The 23,750-nt window shown below is 40.3% G+C and overlaps 1 long non-coding RNA gene across 2 annotated transcripts; it reads left to right on the plus strand.

Moving 5' to 3' along the window:
- The first annotated feature begins 1,445 nt into the window (after positions 1-1,445).
- On the plus strand, positions 1,446-23,404 carry LOC137652134 (uncharacterized). Of its 2 annotated transcripts, none has more exons than XR_011046201.1 (4): positions 1,446-1,531; positions 6,996-7,177; positions 9,997-10,168; positions 23,184-23,404. It is a non-coding gene; the product is annotated as an uncharacterized lncRNA (long non-coding RNA). The 2 variants fall into 2 exon arrangements; XR_011046202.1 differs by lacking the exon at positions 1,446-1,531 and adding an exon at positions 4,451-4,553.
- Positions 23,405-23,750: the final 346 nt, after the last annotated feature.

A 23,750-nucleotide genomic window follows, 5' to 3' on the forward strand; every position in this document is an offset into this window, starting at 1 on the left:
TTACTGTTATGTAAGCTTATAAAGAAAGTCTTTGTTATGTCTCTTGCTTTGTGTTCATATGTAAAAATGAACACATAAAAACACACGATCTTTAGATAGTATTTTGTTCAACCAAATTTTCATTCCATTGGATCTTTAAGGTTAATTTATTGTATATATTATAATTTCATTTCATGCCACGTGGCAGTTATGGAAACTGGTCTGCCATTTGTTTTACCAAACAAGAAAACAAAATACCTTTGAAGTATCTGATTTTGAAGGAAGGTCCGGCATTAAAAGTATAAAAACTGTAACTAAACTTTATTCATCGAGTGATTCTTTATGAAATATATATTTAATACAAAATTATTTTAAACATTAAACAATAGATATATTCATGACCAATCTAGAAAAGGCAGAAGTTGCAAGCAGTTTTTAAAAAATATATATTTTTACGAGTTTCTATCCCAGAAATCCAGTATATTACGAATGCCAATGAAAGAAGACACAATTTCTATGATATACGTTGTAAATTTCATTCATCATATTGAACACGTCTTGCACAAAATACCTTTGCCTAATTCACTAAGTTGAGATTTATTATTAGTAAAATTAGTTATGCTTTCTGTCAGTAGGTGTCCATACCATCGCAGGGTCCATAAATTTCTTAAATTATAAGCCTTAAATGGAAAATAAACATCTGTAAGTCATAAAAGGAAATAAATAGCTCATATTTCAAAATATTCAAAATTAGCATAATATAAAACAATTGGATGAACTCTTTAGTTATGTTTCCTTATTAGAAAATCTTCTGCCAGCAGAAATCTAGATTTATTTAATGTTTTAGGTTAAATGTAGCCTATAACTTTTTAGTGTTGAATGTTCATTATTTATTAATTGTAATTAATTATAAGATAATGTATTCCATTTATATGACCAGAAAATCAGTCCTTAAACAGAATAAGGAAACGCTTGTCAGTCAACTTTCTTGTTACTGTTCATAATTAAGTTATAAAATATAATTCCACGTTTACTGTACTGTCCATGGTGTATAAAAAAAATGTTAGTTTTATTTTAGAGAGTTTTATTTTATAATTCACAAGAGCAAATCGTAGATACGAAAATATATCATATTTTTTCTCGAGATTCTCGAAGACACCAAGTCAGTGTTGCCAGACATGGGAATTTATCCCTAGATTTGGGGATATTGAATGTCTGATGGAGATATTCTGTACCAATTTCTACGAAGAAGAAACAAAGATGAGTAAACCTTTATATTGTTGCAATTAGTTTTCTTACACTTATGTGAGGTACAGAGAGTAATTTCTATATTAGTAAAGCCTACAGGATCAGAAGAAAATATATTTGTGGAAATTGGAGATTTTTTTATCATGAGTTTTCGGGGATTTTTAGACTAACCTATCTGGCAACACTGCAGTGACTGCACCAAGTGAGTGAGACCAATTCCAATTTCCAACATGGCGACTTTGTCTTTGTTCCGGAAAGTTCACTCTTCTGGTCTTCCTTGCTAACCTTCAAAGATTAATCAAATGTAAGTTATTTCATATTTATTATCATATCATATACACAACATCCCTTATGCCAAATGCCTTTTCTTTATGCAGTGATTATTACGAAAGTATGGCCATGTGACCATGTCAAAGCTTGGCTATGAAGCCACAGAATTGTATGTCGTGCAAAATTCTCTTATTTTACGAAAATTGCTTTAGATTTTGTGCCAAGGTGAGGTTTAAACAAAGTGCCACTCTGAAATTAACCTGATATTTACATTATGCAACCTGTGGACATATTAACCATATTTTTTTCATGAAAATTATTTTGTAGTTTTAACCTGTTCTGATATCTACCACACTACGTATCCCAGTAGTGATGGGGTTCAAATTCGGTCCCTTGGTGGAAATGTGTTGACAGCGAAAATGAAAAATAGAATAGGTGAAGGTAGGGGTAGAATTTAAGGTAATTTTGTAGTGAATTACAGGGCAATGTAACCTAGGAAAAAAACTACTGTTTGGTAGGAAAGAACAAGAAAACTTAACACTAAATTATATTTCGTGTTACTCTTAGAATATTTTATTTTTCCCTGTTTCCTTTCCTCGCTGGGCTGTTTTCGCTGTTGGGTTCCCCCTGGGCTTGTAGCGTCCTGCTTTTCCAACTGGGGTTGTGGCTTGGCAGGTAATATTTGTTTTAACGTTGTTACCGCTTTTAGAATGATTTATTGTTAATTTGTTCATTTATTTATTTCCTTATTTCTTTTCCTCACTGGGCTATTTTTCCCTATTGGAGCCCATGGGTTCATAGCATCTTGCTTTTCCAACTAGTGTTGTATCGTGGCTAGTAATAATAATAATGTGAACCAACCCCTACTCAGTCACTGCATCCGAGGTAGCTCTATTGAGGACCGTTTTCGGTCCGTTTTCTATGTACCAATTCAGAATGGTCTGCTTCGCTTGCTTGATAACATTTTAATGCTCATTTGTTTCGTGCAGCGTTACTTCGATGTACCATTGGGCAGGTGATGAGGCCCACTATTTAAAGCATTCAGGGTGTATGTATGATGACTGTCATGCCCCATAACTCCCTTATTTTCAACCCCCTTATGTTAAGAATAGTTTTTATTATAAAATTATCTTTTAATGTTAGTTTTCTCTATATTTTAATTGTTCATATTTTTTTATATAGTTTATTTCCATAGATCCTTTCCTCACTGGGCTATTTTTCCCTGTTGGAGTCCTTGGGCTTATGGCTGGGTTTTCTTATTAATATTGTGTTCACTTATCATGGGCTTTTTACCCACATCCCCCTTTAAAAGAAAGTCTTATTGAATCTTTTTCATAAATTATTCTTTTTGGGCTGTACAGACTCTTGTGGACGTTTGTGTAAAAAGTGAACAAATACAGCTGCGATTTTATTATATTTAAGATAGCAAAATTTTTACGAAGCTTCAAAATAAATTTATCTAAATGAAAGTATGTTCGGAACCTCAATTTGGGTACCTCGCTAAATAGGCGTTACGTTGTGGTCTTACCGTGATTTAACTGAGGCCAAGTATTCCTCTTTAAAATGTACAGGTACACTAGGTTAAGAAATTTCACATCCTTGGAGACACCTGTTATCTTGACAAAACCTTAGGTTGAATAGTTTCACAGATGCTGATATATATTTCACTATAAGTCATTAGATAACATCGTCGCTGGCTACGATTAACAAATCTGAGTAAGTGTAAAGGTTGAATAGAATAGAAACAAAGGTTGTTCTGTTATAGAGATTAGACGTTGTCAGGTTTCGTCCAAAGGAAAAGCTTAAGGTTAAGTAGGTGAATTAATTTTGGTATTGTTGTGTATTACAGGGCAATGTAACCTAGGAAAAAAATTACTTTTTCTTATAGAAAAGATTACTCTCTCTTCGAAAAACACACTTTCCCGTCGCTAATGAATAGTTTCAGAAATATATATATATATCTATCCTACAATAATGGGTGACCCCCAGTGGGAACTCGGGGTTTTGGGTGGGGAAACTATATATAATCGTAAAACGGGCCTTTTCTTCTCTACACATTACCTTCTTGAATGTATAATAAACGGAGGAACATACAAAACATTATACAGTAAATGGATAAACTTTGGAGGCGCCGTTGCAAAGACTATGTCTCACGAAAAAATACAGTAACCAGTGCTGCCAACGTGTAATGTAGATCAAATGTTAACGTATCATGCTAACATTAGCAGTGTATTTCATTTAATTTTTCTCATTCTACTTGCCCGTTGTAGACGCTCTTGTATGTACGTTTGGACATAGCAGGTTTCGACTTTCTGCGCAAAAAACCCGCCTCCCTGCGCAGAGACACTTCCCCCACTAATAGGATTTCTTCTTCTCTAATCGTGAAATGTAACTGTTCGTCTCTCTACCAGCTCTGTTCAAGTCTATTACTTGATTAGTATTGTAATACCCTCGTATACATATTACGTTTGACCCCAGTATTACTCGTTTTATTATCCAATACCTTATAAAATCACCTCTTTTTATATACCCATCAAATATTATTTATCATACATTCCATTTTATCTTCATACATTACTTTTATACATTTTATTACCTTGTCACTCCCATATTTCACATAAATACTTGGTGGACAAGTTTCCCATTCTGTTCATTCATGTTTACTCTGTAGACTCCGTTGCTTTTCCGTTAACCAATCACGAACCCATATGTACGTGAAGTTTGCACGGGGGGGTTAAAATTTCCCAACCCCCACCTTCCAACAAGCCCTTTTCCGTGGAAACCTTTGCCCAAGTCACGTCTTTGTTAGTTCAAGTGTCGTCTTTTGCGTATTTTACGATCTAAGTATTAGAAAATTGTAACGTCTTCAGTAATACATACTTGAAACTATTTTGGTGTATTCCAATGTTGATAATTTTCTTAATTCACGCAATGTAATATACCAACTTTTACTGTGTTCCAAGTGCAGTTCTAATCTAAGGCAAAACAGTTAAGACACCACAGTCTCGGTCACAATACCCCTGTGACCCCTAAGTTACGTCGTCACGGTCATAATAGTAAGTCATTAATTTCTTTAACTTTAATGTGTTAGTTTTATTATATTTTGTTAGAGTGCAAAGCGCGGCATTACCAATTGTCAATGCATACGAGGGTGATGTTTTGTCTTCCTGTGATCGTAAGTGAGGAACAAGAACCATTATAATGTTAGCGTGCACAGCTCAATATTACCGCGTGCCAGTACATACGAGCTTGATGTTTTATTTTCATGCGAGCGAAGCGAGCTAATGGCGAAACAAGAACCATTATATATAATGTTATCGTAACAGTACTGACGTTACCGTAACGTGAGTGAAGTGATATAAAGGTCATTACATTGGGTTTGTGACCTGGGAACCCCTAGGGTAGGTTAGGTGGGTTTGTTAGGTTCTGTACCCTTTTTGTACTTTTTTATATATTGTGTAAAGCGTATATGGAGAAATTCTTTAAAATATACATGATAACATTACCGTATCATTACTAACGTTAGTAATGCCACCGCAACGTTGGTAACGATGTCTATCACCGTAATGTTGGTAACGCTGTGTATCGTTGGTAACATTGCTAATGTTATCGTTCGCAGTACATACGTGGTGACACCGAATTTGAACAAGTGCTTATATTTAAAAATTTTAACACAACATATGACAACAGTGATTATATTTAACCATTTCAACAGAAAATATATGTTTTCCTGTAGAAAAAAACGTGATTTAACCGGTTTTCACCTTAATTTCATCCGTAATAATAGCAACCAGTTTGGCAACTTAAAGTTAGTTGAATTGGTTGATCTGTTTGTTTGCGGTTGAAATGAAGGTCAAATTCGGTTAAAACACGTTATTTACTATAGGAAAACTTATGTTTTCTGTTCGAAATCACACCCTGTAATACAATACAAATTTACCCAACCCCCTAATGCTAAGAATAGTTTTTTTTTTTTTTTCTTTTTTCTATTTTTTTTAATTACAAAAAGATCTGTTTTAAAGTTACTTTTCTCAATATATTTTAGTTGATCATAACTATTTGTATAGTTTAGTTTCTGTAATCCTTTCCTCATTGGGCTATTTTTCCCTGTTGGAGCCCTTGGCCTTGTGGCAGAGTTTTCGTATTGATAGACTTATGGGCTCTCATACCCCTTGAAAAAAAGTCGTATTGGATCCTTTTCATAAATAATTATATTGGGCTGTACAGACTCCTGTTGACGATTGTATAAAAAGCGAACAAATACAGCTGTGATTTTTTTATATTTAAGATAGCAAAATTTTTACGAAGCTTTAAAATAAATTTTTCTAAATGAAACTATGTTCGGAACCTCAATTTGGGTACCTCGCAAAATAGGCGTTACGTTGTGGTCTTACCGTGATTTAACTGAGGGCAAGTATTCCTCTTTAAAACGTGTAAGTACAGTAGGTTAAGAAATTTCACAACCTTGGAGGCGCCTGTTATCTTGACAAAACCTTAGGTTGAATAGTTTCACAGATGCCGATATATATTTCAATATAAGTCATTAGATAACATCGTTGCTGGCTACGATTAACAAATCTGATTAAGTGTAAAGGTTGAATAGAACAGAAACAGGTTTTCCTGTGATGCAGATTAGACGTCGGGTTTCGTCCAAAGGAAAAGGGTAAGGTTAAGTAGGTGAATTAATTTTTTCAAGTGGAATCAAGTTTCCAGGAAAAATATGATAGGATATTGTTAAGCATGAACAATGATTTAAGGGGTCAATAAAAGTACAGTACTTGAGTACTGTGGGCTACATACTAAGTTAAATTGTCTATGAACGGTGCACAGGCTATACTGTATGCCAAAGTAATGTAAACTGATGGCCCTTGAAATTTTGAAAGTATTGTCTTTGTTAAAAATATGCCATTAAAAGAAAAAATGGTAAAAATCCTGGAATAAATGTTGCCAGGCATTTACTGTTTTAAAAACAGATATATTGACCTGAAGGACAATATTACAGTCACCAATCCCTAAAAGATAATAAAAAAGTAAGGTAGCAATTCTGGTCAACTGTATTTTACTGAAATACGGCTGAGAATAGTAAATTTTTCGTAGCATTTCCAATTAAAATTACGGGTTTTAGTGTACTTTTAAGTATTGTAACTATATAAAATTTTAAAAAATCAACTTGATAAATTTTTATATGTAAGGATAACTTTCCATGGTATCAATAACATTTCCTTAATCTGTACCCTTCATCGTCTTTGTGAGTTATTTCAGAAGTAGGTTTGATAAGGGTGTCATGCTAATTTTATATCTATTTCAAAGTGACATAACTGCTTGTTTGACATAGCAAGAATCAAGATGAAACCATTAGGTTCACTACAAGTTTTATTGAACCATTTAATGCCTACATTTTCAAAGTGTCTTACATGGTAAAGTTAACCTTGTGTAACAAATTAATTTAGTCTTAGTCTGTTTTTCATCATTTTAACCATCAGTTGCTTTTTTATAAGGTAATGTATCTGGTGTCAGTTCCTGTATCATCTGGAGAGATGCACACCTGAATGTTAGGGCAAGCCCAACGCACTGTGGTGCCCAGCCCAAGTAAATGGATTAAGCTCTTTGTCCCTGCCTGGTATCAATCTGCCGCCATGTGAATGCTAGGCCAACGAGTTACCGCAGTACTAGCCAGGAGGTAAGTTATTGATGTAGCTCTTGAGAAACTTATCACTTTCATTGAATAATTTTCTTGTAGTTTCCATTGTTAATTACTAATATGCAACTGTGGATTAGCCAAAATTGGTCGGGTTGAATGATTTGTACCTTATAACTTGTCATGATGCTGTTACAGTCACACACTGTAGGCTACAATAGTGGAGCCATTGTGAAATTCTGTTGGCTATAAAGTTATGTATGCTAAGTACTACACGTTTTGAAAGCCATCATGTACCCTTTTTTTTGGTGGGGGGGGGTGTTTGTAGATTTTTGTTGTCAGATGTTGTTACTGGTGAATATGGGAAATGTTCCAGAAAATGTTAAAGCTATCAAGCCTGGATTGAGTCCTACTATATCAAGGCTGAGTTCTTGTGAGAAGTGCAATTCTGTACTACACAGCATAGTTAAATGATTAGGGAAAGACACACAAATGTTTACCCAAATTATATAATTCTTGTGATATTTATCTCTGCCAGTGAAGTTGAAAGGCAGTTATGCTTCTGCCCCTGTATGTTTGTTTGTTTGTTCGTGAACAGCTTCCTGGCCACAATATTAATCGTAGAATAATGAAACCTGCAGGGATTGTTATGTAAAAAACTGGAAATGATTCGGTTTTGGATGGTCAGGGTCACTGTCGAGTAAAATGTCCAATTCATGTAATCAACCATAACTTTGGACATCGTTGTCACATAGACTTCAAACTTGGTTTATAAGTGTATGAAACTCCACGCCAATTAATACATGTTAAGGTCAAGGTTGCGAAATAAGCTGCCAAGGGGGAGGTCGGCGTTCTTATTGAGTGTCCCTCTAGTTAGTCATTGAGATAAGTAGTTCAATATTGTCAGTTTGCTACTTTCTTGACGCTTCCTAAAGCAACTGTAGTGTTCCCCCTCATATTTGACTGGCTGTTGAGTGACCTTAGGCCAGAATGGCCAGCCGTATGGCCCAAATTCTCTAAAAGCTAATGCTGTGCTTTTGCATGAGTTTCATACCCTAGGGTAAAGTGCAAATGATCAACAGTAGGAAAGGCTCATTTGTTATCGAAAATATTTCCATTGAATTATAGATTTAATTTAAATCAAGATATTTATAACCTGAAACCTCGGAAGGGATTAAGTTTTCCTATACTCTTGGCTCGAATATGGCCATTCAACTTATGCTCCTGTTGCGTAAAACATTAACAATTGAACATATTTCATGTGAATGTGTGAAAAAGTGATGTCATGTATTGATCTCAAATCACTTAATCTTTTTTTTTCAATCAACATATGTCTTGTCAATTGTAACCTTTCAAGATTGCATTATTTTCTCTTCATGTAAGAACAAACATCCAAACCAGTCTCATATGAGCTAATGTATTGAAATCATTATTACGTTAGATTTAATTATTTTCTCCACAAGAACAAACCCCAAAATTAGTCCTGTACAAGCTATAGATTGGAGTAAATAGTTTGGTTGAACTATGTTTAAACTACCAGACATTTATCTATGGTTACTTTCTACTAGGTAGAAAGAATGGAAGACATTAGCCATGGTAAACAGCTCTTATAGGAGAAGGACACGCCAATATCAAATCATTGTCGTAAGGATAGAAGATACTTTACCCATGGTAAGCAGGTGTTATAGAAAACACTCCAATATTAAATCATTGTTTTCCAGTCTTTGGTAGTGCCATAACCTCTTTACCATGGTCTTCCACTGTCTTTATTTAGATTTCTCTTGTGTGAAGGTACACTCAGGCATACTATTCCTTTTTAATTTTCTTTCCTCACTGGGCTATTTTCCAGTTGGAACCCTTGGGCTTATAGCATCCTGCTTTTCCAACTAAGGTTGTAGCTTAGTAATAATATGGTGCATTGCTCCCAGCATCTAATTATTACCTCTCCCTGGCGTACCCAGGTCATCTCGGATAGTTGATTTAAAGAGGGAAGACGGTATTAGAAAGGAAATGAGGAAGTGGGTAACCAAGATATCAGATTTTTTATTTGTAATGAACACAGTGTTGGTTAAATTAAGTATCGAATTTAATATAACTCCCGTGTATAGAGCAATATCATTGTTTAATCCATTTAAAAAAGGAAATTAATAGATTGAGTGTTGTATCGGATATTTCTATGATTTCTGAATAAGACAAAAAAAAAAATTGTATTTTTTAATGCAAATCGACCGTGAAGTGTATAGAGTCCAATAGATTTGAAAGGTATTATGAGGACTAGACTGAGAATTGTCCTAAGGCATTCACTGAGGTCACCTTTGGTAACAGAACCACAATTTCAACAGCAGTTTCAGCTCCGACCTCAGTGAAGGGTAACAGAAAGGTCATGATCGACTACTATGTTGGGTTATAAAAGGGACAAACTGGTTTCTCAACCCTAATACCTGATATTTTGGCCAAGTATCATAACAAGATAGAGCTTCTGTATTTGTTATTAATATACAGAAGGTCCTCAACTTAATGAACAAACATTCAGATTGACAATTCCAACTGAAATCATAAATTTTAGATAGTGACAAAAGTTCATTAGGAAATTAAGTAATAAAACAATATTTGTTTACTTTTGCAGCTGAAAATTGTAGCCATGCGAGTTGAGTGAATCCTACATTAGGCCAAAATTTAATATAATTTGAATCATCAGCAGCCTTCTGGAACCTGTTAAGTTTGTTAATTGAGGTCATTTTCTACTATTTGAAAGGCCCAAGATTGAAAGATAATAAAGGATAAGGTTATTTTTTATACAAATGTGTTCAACTATATTAATACTGCAATTTAAAACTAATGATTTTATGTGAAATTTGCAGATGGAGTCTTTCAAGACAACTTGTTTTCCCTCATGAGGGTGGATTCTCAACTGACCTTTTTGGGTCCAATAACTCCATAATTAAAAGCCCATATACTGTATACTGGGGCTCATACCAGCATTAGCAAGAAGTAAATGCCACGCCAAAATACAGGTGGAGAAGAATTGCCCAAGTAAGTAAAAAAGAAATTTCCTTTTTTCATAAACCCTGCAGTCTTATCCTTGGTATCCTTTCTCTCGTACCATATTTCAGTGATAAATTAGGAAAGCTTTTTCAACAGGGGCTGTTGTTTAGCTAGCAATAATAATTGTGTTAGGTGTTGGAAGTAGTTAAATCCATAGTTACCATAATTACAGGAGTTCATACCTGCATTAGCAAGAAGTACATGTCACGCCAAAATACAGTTGGAGAAGAATTGCCCGATTAAGTAATAAAGAAATTTCCTGTAGTCTTATCCTAGATATCCTTTCTCTCGTGCCAGATTCCAGTGATAAACTAGGAAAGCTTTTCCAACGGTGCCTGTTGTTTAGCTAGTAATAATAATCCTGTGTTTGATGTTAGAAATGTTGAGTATGTATGGGTTTTGGAACAGGGTAACTCTTGTTCTGTATGTTTGGAAATATACAGATCAGTATAATTTCTACAAGGTAAAATTGCTAATACTTCCCAAAACTGTGAGGGGTTTAAAACAATTGCACATGAGACCTTTTTGCTTTCATATTTGGGTAGACTTTATTGAACCTCAACATGGCCATCACTGCCTGCTTTTAGTGTGGGATTCAGCAATGGACTTTTTGAAGTAATTTAAACACAAATTTGTTCCGTAACTGGAATGCAAACCATGCTATTTAATAGGGGTATTACTTTTGGCGTAGCTGAAATGACGAGCCATTTGTTTTTAACGTGGGTTTACTACCCACACCACTAGTTAGGGAGGGTAGCTTGCTCCCCTCCTCTCACACGTGTGCTTGAGCCCACTTTGCTCTTGGCTCGGATGGTAGTCGGACGTGTCCGCTTTCGTCCTCGCCGTCGTTTGGCAGCCATTTAGTGCTTTTTTTTTTTTTTGTGAAGATGGCCTCTGCGAATATGCGCACCTGTCTTGGGTTTCCCGACTGCCCCTGTGGAACATTCATGTTGGTGGTCAAGACCGATCCTCACGCCCTTTGCCCTTCCTGTTGGGGCCAACGGTGTGATAGCAATAACAGAATAACAGGTGTAGGGAGTGGTCTACCCCCCAGTGGGAGAGGTTTTCGGGACGACAAGAAGTCCAAATGGGATATTTCTCCTTCGAAGGTTTCTTTGAAAGGAGAAAAACCCAAGGCCTCTTCTTCCGTTGCCCAAACCTCCTCTGAAGCTCCCACTTGGTCAGTCTCTTTCGAGAGACTGTCGAGTGGTAGCGTAGGCCGGTGTACTATTTACCAAACTCGGGGCTCGAGAGATGACGTTGCTCCCCCCGGGGGAGGATATGTCACTAATCCCCCTTTTTGAGCTTTGGGGCTTCAGGGTATGCCCTCCAAGGAGGTTTTACTTGACTACATCTGATTGGGTGCCACTGTCAAGCAGTGGGTGGTCTTTTTGTCCGGTGACACTTCGTCCACGTCTTTTTGTCCAATGTCTTTTCGTCCGATGGACGTTTGATCCAACGACATTTAGTCCAATTTCTAAAGAAAACTAGCGTTTCAAGGGATTGTTATTACCATTTACTTCAGTTCTGTGTTAAAAGTTTAGACCTTATTGGATTTTATTATAAAGTAATTTGATCCTTTTCTAATTACTCCATTTGTCATGCTTAACGTTCTCTTTTTCCATCTGTCTTTAGTATGGTACTATATATATATAGTGAGCTGCAAGTTTAGTACTACAGTTTCTGAATCTGCCTATCCCGAAATGGCAAAGATCGTACCACTAACGAAGAAGAAAAGAAAAGTAGTAGATGAAAGCAATTACATCTACGATTTTCATTCAATAATACAAAACTTGGAAAAGAACACTGGAGGTATGAGAAAAAGAAGCTGTGTTCAGTGCGCCTTCACACGGTTATGGAACACAATGTACCCAAAATTTATTTATTCTTCATCCCGCATATTTAGATGCATTACAAGCTAGAAAAGCAGTTGCTGAAATTAAGGAAGAAGCGATTGAAATCATAGCAGTAAGTTCGCGTAGTATATTATCAAGAGAGTTTACAGAGATAACTGAAAATACTTGTTCCCAGCTCCCTCGCGTCCATGTACTTTAAAAGACTATTCAAAGGTGCCGACAAAAGCATTCCGGATTCCCTGCTAATCCAGTGGCTAGACATGGATTTGAAATCCCTGACGAATACGGTAAACTTGATAATGGTGATCAGTTTCTAAGATGTTGTTCAGGCATCGAAGATCATCAAAGAATTCTTATATTTGCACCAGAAAGAGCTCTCGAAGATATACCATCATATTGTCATTGGGCATGTGATGAGACAAAAAATTGTGCCGGAACAGTGGTATCAACTATTTTGCATTCAGGTACCAGTTAATGGTAGCAGTTTCCCTAGGGTCTTTACATTACTGCAGAATAAAACTCGGCAGACATATGAATCGGTTTTCGATCAATTGAAAATTATGCAACCTAATGTAGATCTAATTAATCTCATGGCAGATTTCAAAGTTGCGATTCCTAAGACATTTAATTCATTATTCCCTAATTCATCTATCGGTGCATGTTTGTTTCTTTTGGGCAGCCCATATTTAGAAAATTTGTTGATCTAGGTCTCAAAGAAAAAAATAACAAACACTGAATTCTGTCTTAAAGTAAGATTTTTTTCAGTATTACCATTTCTCCCTACTGAAGATGTTGAAGAGGCCAATGAGGAATTGACAGACGATGACAAAGTACCTTCCAAAATATTTGCTCACTTTGATGTGACTTACATGGGAGTCGTAAGAGGGCGTGGTGCGAGAAGAAGAAGAGATCCACCTATTTTCCCATTAGATGTATGGAATGTTAATGAGCGTATTCTTCAAGATTTACCCAGCACAAACAATGCTGCAGATGGGTTTCATTCCGCTATAAAATGTTCAGCGGGTTTAATTTTCTATTGGGCAAGTTATGGATTGAATTGGGTTTTTTCTTTTATGTTTTATGAATTGAAACGATTTCAAATTGGACCAAAAGTTCATCGGACGAAAAGACATAGGACAAAAAGACGTGGACGAGGTACAGTATTGTCGGACGAAAAGTCGTTACACACTGTCAAGCAATCGCCGTCACCAACAGAGGTTGATCCTCTGTCTCTTGTCGACGGTGTGGTGTCAGGTATCCAATGCGGTATCACCCATCACCTCTGCCTCTTCAAACCTTACGGTAGCTGATGGCTTAGTTTCTCCCGTTCCTGTTCAACCATCGAGGGAGAAACTAAGTCCAACAGTCTCTCCTGCTAGTGTTTCTTCCCCTCGGAGGAGTTCACTTACAGAGACTCCTCTTCGGAGGACTGCAGAAGGTCAGCTCACTGACCCTACGGCCCCCAGAGCGCGCATTCGTCGCAAGGCTCGCCTTCCTCTTCGCCAGAGAGGCCTTCCTTCACCTGTGGTGAGGAGGCGCCTCTTCGGTTCAACATCTTCGATGCAGTCCCCCGCAGAGGAGCCTTGACATCGATCACCAATCACTGTTTCTGCATTGGTCCTGGACCTCTCTGCAGATCGTTCGCGATCTCCTTCGGTGGAAGATCGTCCTTTTAAAGGACACGTCGACCTTCCACCCGACAGACCTGCCGACCTGCCATCACCGGTCTTATATAAACCTAGCAAGGTTTCTTCTGTGCACGGTAAGGTGCGCCAACCAGATACGCGCTATGCGCCAACGAAACCTGACGAGCGCGCTATAGTAGCTTGTCAGGCCCCGTCAACAAACCCTAACACAGGACATCAAGGGCGTATGCGCCAACACGCACATACTTCCCAACAGGAGTCCAGCTCTTCTACGCGCTATGTACGCATTCATGCACATATGCGCCCACATTCTCCTGCGCGCCAGGCCTTGCCTGAGCCTAAGCATACGCGCTTACGCCCAGCTGCGTGTCAACCCTCACCTGCGCGCCAGCTCTCTCCCGCGCCAGCACTCACACCCAGTGGTTATTTCTCCTGCGCACCCACGATCTCCTGGTCTGGGCTCTACTGGGAAGTCAACTATAGTGACTTCTCCCTTGTTCCAGCGCTCGCCATCGCCCACACGCATCCGCGAGGATACGCTCGCGCACTCGCCCATCCTCTCTTACAGGTTCACGCCCACATTCTAACGCGCACCCACGAGCAGCACAGGCTTCAACTGTGCGCCCGTGCGCTAGGGGTCTTTCTTCTGTGCGCGCCCTACGACTGGTACAGGCACGCGCGAACTCTCCCGCGCACTCGACACCTTGATCCTGCGCGCCCACAGTCTCCCGCACGCGCTCCTGTGCGTCATCAGTCTCCCGCGCACGATTCCTGGTATTCTCCCTCACGCGAGCACCATTACTCTCCCTCGCACGAGCGTCAATATCTTCCCGCGCGCGAGACTGCTGAACTACGAACGGCAAGGTCGCCATAGCCTCATTCCCCTCCCCGCAAGCGCATACCAGCGCGCATTGTGGGTGAAGGGAAACATCTAGAGATGTCCAGGATCCCAAAGCCTTTTCAGGCAAACCCACCAATGATGAGAACTCCTCCCAGGGATCCTTCAATCCCTGTCCCTTCAAGGGGTATGTCTGACAGCGCGTCTGTCAGCCAACAGCCCTGGTTCGGTGCACTGATTAGAGCCATAACACAGGCGGTCAAGCCTGTCTTCTCTGAATTGGGGCACAGATCCTTGGCTGCTTATACCCCTTTGAAGAGAAAAAGAGGAGTTCCAGACGCGGTAACTTCTCCAAGGGCAAAACTGACTCCACGCAAGCCTTCGAAGCAGGTTCCTTCTTTCCCCCAGACTCACTCTCCTTCCCTTACGGAAGAAGATTTTCCATCCTCGGGAATCACGCGAGGAGAGACTTCCCCCCATCTCACCAATGAGGGAAACCTCTCCTCGCGTCGAGATGTCTTCTCACGTGGGGACTGAAAGGAATATGCCATCCTCGTCAATGTTGGAGTCCTACATCCTTCCCAGGAAGGAATCTAAGGAGACTAAAACATTACTGAAGTCTTCTACTAGGACTAGGATGGAGCCAGCTAGCCACTCGGGGAACATCCGCAACTCTCCCCAAGAAGAGCCTTTGGGGAGAGGAGACTTCGCTGCAAGTCCTACATCAGGAGGAGACCAGCAAGAGTCAGAACATGCGTTTTGGCAAGTTCTGACTCTGAGGGCTCTCAACAGGTTTTCCGACCCAGAGATCCCTCCTCGAGAGGGCAAGGACACGGTCTTGGACCGTGTCTTTGGTACTCAGAAACCCTCCAAGACCAGTGCAGCACTGCCCTGGTCTCAAGGGGTTAAGAGTACCAGGGACAAGATCTCTCTACAGCTCTCCAAGATATCCTCCTCCAACCATTCCAGTGCCACCAACAAGCTCCTTCCACCTCCTCGCGTACAGCAGAGGAAGTACTTCGAGATCCTTAAGGAGCCTTGTTTAGCTCTTCCCCTTCACCACTTGCTGGAAGAGCTTACCAGGGGAGTCCCTCTTGAGAGACACTCCAACCGGCAGGTCTCATTTCCTGCAACCAAGATCCTTAACCAGGAGAAAGTTGCGAAGTGCGCTATGCAAGCCACTTCGTGGCTCGACATCTGGTTGGGGGACCTTAGGTATCCTGATACGTTCTGAGGATTTCTCCAAATAATGTACCAGGAAAGCTATGGAGACCTTTCTTCTCTCAGGTACACGCACGATCGAGTTTCTGGCCCACCAAGTCTTGAACTTGTGGGCAAATACCATTCTGAAACGTCGGGATGCAGTAGCTGAGAGATTTCATCAGAAGGTCGCTAGAACCGAGATCAATAGGCTCAGACATTCCTCTCTAGGGGGATCCATCTTGTTTGAGCGTAAGGATGTGGAACAGGCCGCTGAAAGGTGGAGGAAGTCTGTGCAAGACTCCCTCCTTCATAGGGCTTTAACATCTAAACCCTATAAGCCTCCAGTACCACAGCAGTCCCGTCCAGTCGAGACCGCTAAAACGACGACAGTCGCGAAGACCGTGGAGTCTAAGCCCTTTCCTGTCAAAGGAAGGAAAGACAAAAAGTCCTCCAGGAGAGGCAAGAATCCTAGAGGGAGCAGCTGAGGCCATAAACGCTAGGATAGGCAGTCCCCCTGCATGTCCACCAGTGGGGGGATACCTACAAAGTTGCTCAAACAAGTGGAAGCAACTCTGGGCCGATTCCTGGACAATCTCTGCGATCAGTCTAGGATATCGCGTCCCGTTCATAACATCTCTACCTCCCTGACAACGAATCCAGTGTCATTGAGCTCCCTTGCCATGGGATCGGCAAGGGGGCAAGCCTTTCTGGCAGAAGTCCTGACCCTGTTAAAGAAGGGCGCTCCCCAAGAGGTCCTCGACGAATCTCAAGGCTTCTTCAGTCGACTCTTTCTTGTAAAGAAGGCTTCTGGAGGCTGGAGACCAGTCATCGACCTCTCAGCTCTGAACAAGTTTGTCAAGCAAACTCCGTTCAGCATGGAGACGGTGGACATGGTCAGACTAGCAGTAAGACTGCAAGACTTAATATGCACACTGGACCTAAAGGACGCGTACTTCCAGATCCCAGTCCATCCGTCTTCAAGGAAGTACTTAAGATTCAGCCTAGACAACAGAAAGTACCAGTTCAAGGAGCTGTGCTTCAGTCTCTCCACAGCACCACAAGTCTTCACCAGAGTGTTCACCCTAATATCATCTTGGGCACACAGGATTGGCATCCGTCTCCTCCGTTATCTGGACGACTGGTTAATCGTAGCAGACTCGGTGTCATCCCTTCTTCAACACCGAGACAAACTTCTGAGACTTTGCCAAGATCTGGGGGTCATGGTAAATCTCGAGAAGTCCTCACTGCTTCCCACTCAAAGACTGGTATACCTAGGAATGATTATAGACACCAATCTCCACAAAGCTTTCCCATCAGACAACAGGATAGCAAGGCTGAGGAAGGTCGCAAGACCTTTTCTCAGACGAGAACTTCTTCCAGCTCAATCGTGGTTACGTCTCCTCGGTCACCTTTCATCGCTGGCTCGTCTAGTTCCCAAAGGTCGCTTCAGGATGAGATCCCTCCAGTGGCAACTCAAGTCCCGGTGGAATCAATGGTACGATTCCCCGGACATCCAGATCCCCATGGGACCTGCGGAACTGACGGATCTCCAGTGGTGGGTGGCAGACGAGAACCTACGAAAAGGAGTAGATCTTTTCGTCTTCCCCCGGGATTTGATGCTGTTTTCAGACGCTTCAAAAAAAAGGGTGGGAGCCCCATGTGCTGCACCACACAACCTCAGGCCTCAGTCAGAAAAGTACCTCCATGTAAATCTCCTAGAGAGGAAGGCCGTCTTTCTGGCCCTTCAACAGTTCTAACAGTACCTGGCAAGTCACTCTGTGGTGGTAATGAGCGACAACACCACAGTAGTGGCCTACATCAACAAACAAGGAGGTACTTTTTCGCAGCAACTATCCCATCTAGCAGTAGAGATACTGAGATGGGCTGAAGTCCACTCGATACCACTATCGGCACACTTCATTCCGGGCAAAAGGAATGTGCTCGCCGACAATCTGAGCAGAGCTTCTCTGATAGTGAGTACCGAGTGGTCTTCGGATCATCTAGTAGCCAACAAAGTCCTGGCTTTGTGGGGTTCTCTGACTGTGGATCTTTTCGCAACGGCCCTGAACTTCAGGCTCCCGCTGTACTGCTCCCCAGTCCCAGACCCCAAGGCTCTCTGGCAAGATGCTTTCCAGCAACGGTGGGACAACATCGACGTTTTCACCTTTCCCCCGTTCTGTCTGATGAGGAGGGTACTCAACAAGACCAGAACATCGGTCAATCTTTCAATGACCCTCATAGCTCCGCTATGGCATCACGCGGAATTGTTCCCATACTTTCTGCAACTCTTTACAGAGCTACCAAGAAAACTCCCTCCACGACACAATCTACTCAAACAACCACATGCCAACATCTTTCACAAAGCCATAGCTTCGCTTCGGCTTCACGCCTGGAGACTATCCAGCATCTCCTCTCTGAGAGAGGATTTTTGCAACAAGTTGCTGTCAGGATGTTTGGACACCTGCGAAAGTCTTCGGCAGCAGTCTAGCAGGCAAAGTGGAAAGTCTTCTGTGGTTGGTGTCGTGGAAGGGGTATCTCTCCAGTCGATGCCACTATGCCAACAAAAGCAGAGTTCCTCGTGTATTTGAGGGAAGAAATGCGCCTTTCAGTCTCGGCAGTGAAAGGCTATCGCTCAGCCTTAAGTCTAGCCTTCAGACTGAAAGGAATGGACATTTCTTCATCGCTAGAACTTTCTCTACTCATACGTAGTTATGAACTTACCTGCCCTCAGTCAGAAGTGAGCCTCCCCCATGGAACGTGGTTCGAGTTCTCAGGTCTCTTAAGAGACCTCCCTATGAACCATTACGCCAGTTATCAGATCGCCACCTAACCTGGAAGACTGTATTCCTGCTAGCTTTGTCTCGGCCAAGCGAGTCAGCGAACTTCATGATCTCTCGTATTATATCGCCCATTCAAGGGGATGGGGGGAGGTAACGTTCAGCTTCATCCCTGAGTTTATTGCTAAGACTCAGAATCCTGGAGTGGCGGATCCTCGATTCGACTCCTTCAGGATTTCTAGTCTCCGTTCTGTAAACGATGACCCAGACCATCTCTTACTATGCCCAGTACGGAGCTTGAGGCTGTACCTCAAAAGAACAGCTGCAGCCCGTCCTCATGTGCCAGCTCTATTCATCAGCACAGGAAGGACTAAGAGGAGGGTCACCAAGAACACCATCTCTGCGAATGTAGGGTCATTGACCTGGCCTTGAATCCAGACCCTCCTCCATCACGTCGCCCTAGAGCACATGATGTCAGGAGCATAGTTATGTCCCTGGCCTTCAAAAGAAATTTTTCAGTGATGTAGGTTCTTCAAGTGGGGGTGTGGAAACGTCTAACAACATTCACATCCCACTACCTGCAAGACGTGACCCACAGGAGACTCGATATGTTTGCTATCGGCCCTGTGGTGGCTGCACAACAGCTGGTTTAAAACATGAAGCTCCTTATTGGACAAGTAGCAGAAGGTTGAGGGCATTATTACCCGGTTTAAGTCTGCCTGAATGAAAAGGTTTGACTGGCCCTTATTCTTTTCTTCATCATCCCCTCTCTTGGGGAAGGCAGCATCCTGGGTTTTCTGCATAGCTGACCTTAAACCACTGTAGATAAACCATGCTCCCTTGTGTTCCTAGCATTAATATTAATACTGTTACGTCCCCATACCCTAATGAGGTGGTATTGGGAGAGTCCTAGTCTACAAGTTTCCATCTAAAGAATTTCAGAACAACTTCCTAGGACGAGTCACACTTCATACCTTCACACACAGCTTGCGTAGGTCGCAGTCCTTGCGTAGCAAGGTTTTAGCGAGGTGCGGGGACTCCTTATTTTTTGGGTGCTTACACACTCAAATAACGAGCCCTCGGGCAAAGCCAAAAGCCAGACTGGCTGGGACGTCCACCCTTCCTAATGGGTGAGTCACCCCTATTAAATAGCGTGTTTTGTATTCCAGTTACGGAACAAATGACAAATTGGTAGATAATTTGTATTTTTCCTAACTACAAACCTTTGCTATTTATTCAAACTTGCCCGCCAGCCCTATCCCCCTTGAAGTCCTACCTCCAAGCAAAGTGAGCTCAAGCACAGGTGTGTGAGGTGGGGGGGTAGCAAGCTACCCTCCCCTACCCCCGCTAACTAGCGGTGTGGGTAGTAAATCTTCGTTAAAAAGTAATGGCTCGTCATTTCAGCTACGCCGAAAGTAACACCCCTTTTAAATTGCTAAGGTTTTTATAGTTAGGAAAAATACAAATTATCTACGAATTTGTCATGTTTGATTAAAGTTGTATCAATTCTTTCCAAAGTTCATGAGCATCACCCACCCTCCTCTCAATGCTGTGTTGGAAAAGTTCCTTTAGCTATAGACAGACTTTCAGGTTGGAGTAAGTTGATGGGAACAAGGGTAGTCATGCATTCACCCAGGTAACCTCCTGATAGGGCAACAGCTTTGCATGCCTGGGAGCAGTAAAGACGTCAGCTTATAACAAGAGCATTAGCCATAGAAAATTTTATATAAAGTTTAGTTTTCACTTCAAGAGCACTGAACTTCGTTCAAATACATTATCTATTAACCAAGTTATTGTTTCTTTGGAACCAGACAAAAGACTGACTCATTGTTGAACCTTCCCATGATTAGATACCATTTTGTTAAAAAAAAAAAGGGGAGGGGAGGGGCTAAGAAAGCACAATAACATAAAGTAATACCCCACTCTAGGTCAGTTTGATGTGCGTCTTTCAACTTTGTCGCTTGTCCTCGTGTTAGATATGAAATGAAATCCACATTACTTCTGTTCTTACAATGAAAATGAATGACGATTACTGTACATTACGTACTGTACTTCACATGGAAGCTTATTGATGTAGGTATTTCATTTTCATTTAATCGTAGCAGATTATAAGATTTATGTTCACTAATTGTATAGAGAACTTATAAATCACTGTATAAGGCAAAAGTCCTACATGCATTGGAAATAACTTTGTCTTGTGTATTATGGTGTATTACTTAATAAATAAAAGGACGGTGTATGATCTAAAGACATTGACTGTATTGTAAAGCATGTATAGATAAATGATGCCTTGAAACTTTAGTAAGGGGCAGGACAAAAATACAAAACTAGGAAGGGGGCTGCGGAAGTTGAGCCTTTATAAGGTTGTGTATAAGGTAACTAAGTAACCATCTGTAATAACATCATTTATTAGTGAGACTTATTATTCTGAGGAATTTGCTGGTTATTGTTATTGCTACAAGCCAAGTTGTAAACTTTGATTGGGGAAGCAGAATACTACGTCATAAGGTCCCCAAAATAAAGACAGCCAAGTACAGAAAAAGGAACTGGTAGTTAGTAAGTATAAAGAGGAATTATAATATCTGTTCATATACTAAGGAGGACAGTAATGATGGTTTTATAGGTATCAGAGTATAAATAAGGAAAGGGAATTATTATTATTATTATCATTATTATTATTACTTGCTAAGCTACAACCCTAGTTGGAAAAGCAGGATGCTATAAACCCAGAGGCCCCAACAGGGAAAATAGCTCAGTGAGGAAAGGAAAAAAGGAAAATAAAATATTTCAGGAAGAGTAACAACATTAAAATAAATATTTCCTGTATAAACTATAAAAACTTTAACAAAACAATAGGAAAAGAAATAAGATAGAAGAGTGTGCCCGAGTGTACCCTCAAGCAAGAGAACTCTAAACCAAGGCAGTGGAAGACCATGGTACAGAGGTTATGGCACTACCCAAGACTAGAGAACAATGGTTTGATTTTGGAGTGTCCTTCTCCTAGAAGAGCTGCTTACCATAGCTAAAGAGTCTCTTCTACCCTTACCAAGAGAAAAGTGGCCACTGAACAATTACAGTGCAGTGAAGAAGAATTATTTGGTAATCTGTGTTGTCAGGTGTATGAGGGCAGAGGAGAATATGTAAAGAATAGGCCAGACTATTGAGTGTGTGTGTGTGTGTGTGTAGGCAAAGGGAAAATGAACCGTAACCAGAGAGAAGGATTTAATGTAGTACTGTCTGGCCAGTCAAAAGACCCCATAACTCTCTAGCGGTAGTATTTCAACGGGTGGCTGGTGCCTTGGCCAACCTACTACCTGACAGAGTAACCAGCATTAATGTACTTTTGTGACCTTGCGACTAAACTTCTACATACTGTATTCAACATTGTGAGTTGTGGTACGCATCACAGTAAGGTAAGGATACGTCTTACAGGGTACAACTAAAAGTACTTATATCAAATGTCATCAATATTTACTTTAAGATTATAGATACCATAGTAAAATAAGAACTGATATAGGGCTTAAGTCATGGGAATTGGAACTGAATCTTAATTGTGGCATTGCTACTTTTCGTAGTTACTGTATATCTCCTTAGTTGCCAAGGTGTGTTAAAATTCATGAAGCCAACTGTATAGATTTAGACATATCTTCAGCAAATTTCACTTTATTTGTTGTACAACCATTATGGTTGAGAACTGGATTGTGTGTGAAGAAGCAAGCTGCCAGACTTTTATGGTCGTGGTTATATTGAGGAAGCTTAGAACAATTCTTCAGTCTTTGTATATCAAGGAATTGTATTGACAATTATTTGATAGGTGCATTACAAATTGTACAGTTACACGTAAAAAAGAAAATCACTTGGGAATTTAGTTTGATTTGTAAATGACAGTTGGTTTTTATTGTAACCATTATAATTTTTCCTAATAAGCAAATGTTTTATTAGGATAACTATTGTTTCGAATGAATCCGATCAACAGAAATGAGTTCGGCCCCCCTTGGAGAACAGGAATAAAGGACCACTGTGGGAATTTGAAAATCTTCAATACACCACTTAGGCTATACCTATTACCCTTATAGAGTTAGTGATAATATTCCTTCCTGGGGTGTGGCCCCCCCCTTCTCATTAATAAGCACAAAATATTCATGACTTTTACTGTAGAATTTACTGATGGAGGCTGGAGGAAAATTATAGATATCTCGAAGTTAGTGACCGCAAATATAACCAATTTGCAGCTTTTGTTGATCAAATGTAGCATAAAATATGCTAAGGTAGAATTTCAACTGAGCTTATGAAACAAGTCGCTCCACTTGCTTTAAGCAAACCTATCCTCAGGTGTCTACAAGAAGAGCAAAAGTGTTCACCTCTGATTGTCTGTGATTTTGAACTCTTACCACAGACTTCTATGAACTTCAAGCTTGCTGCCTTTTACCATTGTCTTATTTAATATTATGCGAGTACATTCATAATTTATCTAAGTTTTGAACAAGTGTCCTGCATGTATTATTCAGATATGGCTATTCTAATTATATAGAAGAATTAATGTCTTTTTATAGCTTGTCCCATGGGAACTGGTATTCAGTTTAGCTAATGATGATAAGGGAAATTAATGCTTGATGCCATATCTTTGAAACCTGAGTGAACAAATTTTATAACTTTTTTTTATAGCTTTTCTTATTTTTGCAGGCGATTCTTCAAGCAAACCTATGATATCCATGAACGTTTTGGTCAAGCCTGAAGAAACCGTCAGTGATTTGTGAGGTTTTATTTCGCCTAACTCGTATACCAAATTGTTTCAGAGTTGTACATACGTACATGTACCAAGGCACTTCCCCCAATTTTGGGGGGCAGCCGACATCAACAAATGAAACAAAACATAAAAGGGGACCTCTACTCTCTAAGTTCCTCCCAGCCTAACCAGGGACTCAACCGAGTTCAGCTGGTACTGCTAGGGTGCCACAGCCCACCCTCCCCTGTTATCTGTGGTCATCTAAGGCATCAGAGGAAGTTGTATGGTATCATAATTCGCTGTAAGACCAGAAAGTGTGGAGCTTTACTTATTATTTCTAACAATCTTATTACAAGTAAGTAAATAACTATAAAGATAGTGTCAGCATTTAAAGCATCATCTGGTCTCTTCACGAATATCCTATGTTTCTGTTCTACCATTTTTATTTGAACTAAAAAAAAATATATAAAAAGTAAAATGTTTACCTGATCTCATGAGCCAGTCATACTTAGGAATCGCCTATA

Source organism: Palaemon carinicauda, chromosome 13, assembly GCF_036898095.1.
Source record: "Palaemon carinicauda isolate YSFRI2023 chromosome 13, ASM3689809v2, whole genome shotgun sequence".
NCBI classification, from domain to species: Eukaryota; Metazoa; Arthropoda; class Malacostraca; order Decapoda; family Palaemonidae; genus Palaemon; species Palaemon carinicauda.